Source organism: Oncorhynchus keta, chromosome 24 (genome assembly GCF_023373465.1).
Source record: "Oncorhynchus keta strain PuntledgeMale-10-30-2019 chromosome 24, Oket_V2, whole genome shotgun sequence".
Classification (NCBI taxonomy): Eukaryota; Metazoa; Chordata; class Actinopteri; order Salmoniformes; family Salmonidae; genus Oncorhynchus; species Oncorhynchus keta.
The window spans coordinates 47,380,509-47,386,508 of record NC_068444.1 but is presented as its reverse complement, the minus strand read 5'-3'; the positions used below and the strand labels follow the sequence as shown (position 1 = coordinate 47,386,508).

General features: G+C 42.5%; 1 protein-coding gene across 4 annotated transcripts in view; it reads left to right on the top strand.

The window, feature by feature from the left end:
• LOC118357642 (thyroid hormone receptor alpha-like) overlaps nt 1-6,000 on the top strand; it is a 194,354-nt gene that overhangs the window by 141,214 nt on the left and 47,140 nt on the right. The window lies entirely within an intron of this gene.

Genomic DNA, 6,000 nt, shown 5'->3' with positions numbered 1-6,000 from the left:
CCTAGGTCAACTATATTAATTACTAATAATTGTTAGGATCCCCAGTGGGAGTATGGATATCTGACACACACACAAACACAAAGAGGTTTTCTCTCTCTGCCTTAAGGTGGTGATGACACTGAGACACGTACATTATTACACACTAGAATCAGTATACCGCCTCAATGCATTGATTAACACTAGCTTCACCAACTGTAACACGGCCACGTGAATCAGGGTGAATCAGATACGCACTTGGAAAGGAGGAGTCTTGGGAGACTTCCACTGATCGCACTGCAGCAGACCGAGCAACAGCAGTTCTCCACGGTGCAAACAAAGCCACAGCCCTAGATCTCTCACATCAACTTTACAACTCAGACATCCTTCATCTTAACTTCTCTCTGTCCCCCCACCCCCAAACAAAGCGACAACCCTAGATCTCTCACATCAACTTTACAACTCAGACATCCTTCATCTTAACTTCTCTCTGCCCCCCCCCCCCAAAACAAAGCGACAACCCTAGATGTCTCACATCAACTTTACAACTCAGACATCCTTCATCTTAACTCCCCCAAATAAAGAACAGAGAGACATCAATCATATTGGTGGGAAGTAAAATTTTAAAAAAGGGATGTTTCATTGATATGCAGGCAGCTCCGCACGCCAACATCATTCCGTTCACTAGTTATCATCTTTTTTTAATGCGTTTTAACGTTGCCATTTCATAGTGTGCCAATTAAAGGAGTGCAGCTCTGGGACCGAGGCTAGATTCTCGAGCCCCAATTAAAAGTTGGAGGGTTGATTTCAGTGGAGAGGGAAACAAGGTAAACCAGACCAGACCATGTGGGAGAGTGACTGGAGGGATCGCTTGGCTCACATTGCGTAGATGCAGATGTCGGATCTTAACGTGACCCGTTTCGTCGCAGGATTAAAATCATCCTGCAACAGGAGGATTTAAATGAATATTGAATATTTAGAATTGTATCCAGGGGGCTGCTGGAAGCTGTGTTTTTCGGCTATACAATACAGTACCGTTCCTAGGAGGATATGGTTTTGGGGAAGGCTCTGCAAACCGACCTCATACCATCCAGTAGCAAGTATTCTCACGGCTTGCTAGAGCATTGTGAACTGCCGTAGCGCAGTGGTCTGAGCAGCAGTGTGGGGCAATCGTTTTGACACTGTATGACTGGAAACTAAAGTGTTCAACCAATGCAAAGGCAGCTGCCTGCTTCCTACCTGCCTTCAAAGGCACGTGCCTTAGTAAATAGCACTTCTCCAGTAGGTTACTGCAGCATCACGTGACAACGCATTCAATTCTACCGAGCGCAAGACGTTTGTAGCCACATTGTAGCCACTGTAGCAGTGTGAACATTGTAGCCACCCCTCAAAAAGAGAACACTCACTTGAATCCCCCCTTACTAGCTCTGACCTTTCTGATAGCTACTTTATTGAGGAAAAATGTACTTACTATGACTGTGATGTGGTTGTCCCATCTATGTACAATATATATATAAAAGTACAGTATGTGGACACCTCTTCAAATAGTGGATTGGGCTATTTCAGCCACACCCGGCGCTGACAGGTGTATAAAATGGAGCACACAGCCATGCGATCTCCATTGACAAACATTGGCAGTGGTATGGCCTTCCTGAAGAACTCAGTGACATTCAAACGTGGCACCGTCATAGAATGCCACCTTTCCGCCGAGTGCTGAAGCTTGTAGCGCGTGGAAATGGTCTGTCCTCGGTTGCAACACTCACTACCAAGTTCCAAACTGCCTCTGAAAGCAACGTCAGCACAACAACTGTTTTGTCGGGAGCTTCATAAAATGGGCTTCCATGGCCGAGCAGCCGCACACAAGCCTAACCTCTATCTATTATGACACCCACAAGAGTCTTGGGACTGAAGTCGGTTCAGCCAATCTGACAACTTCTGTCTGTCGCGTCCGAACAGTTTGGGCTACACACTAATATGACCCCTCTGGAAAGGTGAGACTCAAATGAACATGTTGGTTGTTTTGCTGTAGGATGCACCACAGGACCAGTTGAAAAAAATGAATGGAAGTATATATGGAGACTGTTTAGTGCCAAAAAGAAGGGGTTAAAAAAAAATATCCTGATATTTCTTATCTCTCATACTTAGGACAGACACTTCTGAACAAACTTCCGTTAGATTTTTTTGGGGGGTATTATCTGTTTTTGGTACCCTTCCCGAGATCTGTGCATCGACACAATCCTGTCTTGGGGCTCTACGAACAATTTATCAAACAATTTATTCGACCTCATGGCTTGGTTTTTGCTCTGACATGCACCGTCAACTGTGGGACCTTACATAGACAGGTGTGTGCCTTTCCAAGTCATGTCCAATCAATTGAATTTACAACAGATGGACTCCAAACAAGTTGTAGAAACATCTCAAGGATGATCAGTGGAAACAGGTTTCACCTGGGCTCAATATCCAGTCTCATTGAAAAGGGTCTGAATACTTATGTAAATACGGTATTTCTGTATCTTATTTTTAATCATATGCAAAAATGTCTAAAAACCTATTTTTGCTTTGTCATTATGGGGTATTGTGTGTAGATCAATGAGGGAAGAAAACAATTGAATCAATTTTAGAATAAGGCTGTAACGTAACAAAATGTGAAAGAAGTGAAGGGGTCTGAATAGTTTCCGAATGCACCTTATATAGCTAATTGATATACTAGTCTTGCTTGCCAGATTCATGACACTTGGACAAATTGGGATATGGGGGAGTGGAATGGGCAGAGTACAGTGTACAGAAAGTATTCACACCCCTTGACTTATTCCAGAATTTGTTGTGTTACAGCCTGAATTCAAAATGGATTTTAAATAAAAATGTCACACCCAACTACCCTATAATAACATAGTGAATATATGTTTTGGGAATTTTTCAAAATGTATTGACACTGTGAGATTAATTCACACAAGGCCAAATCTACACTGTAGTTGCTTACCAAGAAGACAGTGAATGTTCCCGAAGGGCCAAGTTAAGCAGATTTAAGTCAAAACTGTTAAAGATCTATGGCAAGACCTGAAAATGGTTGTCTAGCAAGGATACACAACCAACTTGACAGAGCTTGAAGCATTTTGAAAATAATAATGGGCAAATGTTGCACAATCCAGGTGTGGACAGCTGTTAGAGACTTACCCAGAAAGACTCACAGCTGTAATCGCTGCCAAATGTGATTCTAGCATGTATTGAGGGGTTGAATACTTATCTAATCAAGATATATCAGCGTTTTATTTTTCATTCTTAAAAAAAAAATGTTCTTCCACTTTGACATTACAGAGTATTTTGTGTAGATCGTTGACCAAACAAAAATACAATTAAATCCCTTTTAATCCCATTTTGTAACACAACAACATGTAGAAAAAGTCACGGGTGTGTGCATAAGTCACGGGTGTGTGCATAAGTCACCTGAAACCCTTAAATCTGTTATTCAGCATTTTCACTCCCTTTTCCTGTTATTGGTCTGTAAGCCCTGATAACTAAGTTCATTTTCTCTCCTCGTCAACCAACAGTAACCTCATTCAAGCTCCCTCCTTACCTCTCATCAACTCTATCTTCCTCTCTCTTTCTTGCTCCCCTTCTCCTTGTCTCCCTTCTCTCTCTTTTACTGAACTTTCAGAGGAAAGTATATAATTACTGTATGCTGTACTCTCTCTCTCTTTCTCTCTCTCCCCCAACCCCTTCTCTCTCTTTCTCTCTCTCTCTCTCTCTCTCTCTCTCTCTCTCTCTCTCTCTCTCTCTCTCTCTCTCTCTCTCTCTCTCTCTCTTTCTTTCTTTCTCTTTCTCTCTCTCTCTCTCTCTCTCTCTCTCTCTCTCTCTCTCTCTCTCTCTCTCTCTCTCTCTCTCTCTCTCTCTCTCTCTCTCCTCTCCCTTCCTCCCTCCCTCCCTTCTCCCCATCCCATCCCCTCTCTCTCTCTCTCTCTCTCTCTCTCTCTCTCTCTCTCTCTCTCTCTCTCTCTCTCTCTCTCCTCTCCCTTCCTCCCTCCCTCCCTCCCTTCTCCCCATTCCATCCTTTCTCTCTCGCTCTCTCTTTCTCCCTCTAGAACAGATATTAACACAAGTTTTAGTGGGGCTAAGCTGCTTGAAAGCCTGTTGCTTTATGGGGTTGACCTTGGCTATAGGGAGAACTCTGCATCCGCATGGGTGCTTGGAGAGGGTGCAGGCAAGGTTTACAGCACTGATGAAACTAGAGATGAGCTAGTGATAGAAAACAAATTGACACCCTACATAGAGGGAAAATGACACATCGTAAATAGACAAAATACCATTTCTATAGCCAAACTTATCTGTTGGAGCGTATTTGGAGATTTAACTGATTCCGTCATTTCTTATACTTCAAAACCTGGCCGCATTATTTGTCTCCCTTTGACTGTAGCACAATGAGTCCCTTTATCCTCTTCTCTGTTTTATTGCTGAGGACAAATTGTTCCAACAGCCACAGGCAGCAGCAGCGCGAGAGATAGCTCTGTCAATGGATCTGATGAGAGAGAGGGAGGTTTGTTTATGTGTGGCTGAAGGCCACTCTATTCATGTTCATGTGATGGGCCTTCTGGTGATTCTGTGTCATTACTGTCCAAGTTTTTATAAAAAAATTAAAAAAAATGTTACACCACAGTTTGTCCTCACATTTGTGGTGTGGGGTCGCGGAAGGCTCTATGACAATGCATCGCTTATGTGCTGTGCTGGATTCTGTGTGTTTGTGTGTGTCTCGTGTTACCAGTTCCAAGCAAACACATGCTATGTGAGGTGAGGTTATAGGCCAGCTGAGCACGTGTTAATACAAAATATACCAGTTCACCATAATATTACCCCACCACTGCACAAGATTATGGTATACTGTAGTGCCTGGAAACATCCTTGAACTCCCTGTAGAAAATTAAATATCCAACATGAGGTCATTGTGCCATTATGTCCACGGGGGCATATGGTTAAGCGTTATCTATCAGGGTCATGACACCACTGTAGGAGACCACCTTGTTTTCTCCCATGATGCCGTAGTTAAACGCTTGTGTTCATAGTAAATAGCAGAGGTGGGACCAAGTCATTGTTTTACAAGTCACAAGTAAGTCTCAAGTCTTAGCACTCAAGTCCCAAGTCAAGACAGGCAAGTATCAAGTCAAGTCTCAAGTCCTAAAGTTTGAGTTTCGAGTCCTAAACAAGTCATAATGTGCTCTTCACCAAATGTAATACCATTTCATATTTTTAACAAGAGTAATAAATAGTATATTACATTTTAAGCAAATCATGAATGCTTTTAAAAAATATCTATATAGTTATTACTTTCCAAATAAACATTATATTTCCATGGAAATACATGGGTAGCCATGAGAAAGACCCCCCACAATCGCACACACACACACTCTCTGTGTGGTTACAGTAGGCTAAGGTATGTCAATGGCTTTAGGAACAGCAGTAACATCAGGCAGGATTTAGGCTACCAACTGCCTAGCCAGATGTAGCTCAATCTTGGGTGCAATGATCACGTTCCCGCACTGACTGACTGTGTGGAGGCTCATTCATTTAATGTTACGTTAGCCTACATGCTACACTAGAAAAGTTATACATTTTATAGCTGTCGGCTATATTAGCCACGACTTACCGTTCTTTGTGCAGCTTCAAATGTTGAACAAAGTTGGAAATTGTTGCGCCTCCGTCTGTAGTTTTCTTCCCACATGTTTTGCAAGTTGCAATCCGTTTTTTGTTAATACAGCATCATCTTTATATCCAAAAATAATAATTTGGGGTATCATCTTTCCAAGGGCTCCATCTGAATTTACTCGCCGACGTTCCTCTGCACTGCCAGGCACAACTTTTTCTCAGCTGGCACAATTTCCAAATGTAATCCGTTAAATGAAGAGTTGATGCGCTGCACACTTTTGTTAATAGCATAATTGTTAATATTTGGGCTTGGTGATGGTATCTGGTGAGGGTATCTGGTGAGGGTATCAAGTGATGTCGAGTCAAAAGGCTCAAGTCCAAGTCAAGTCA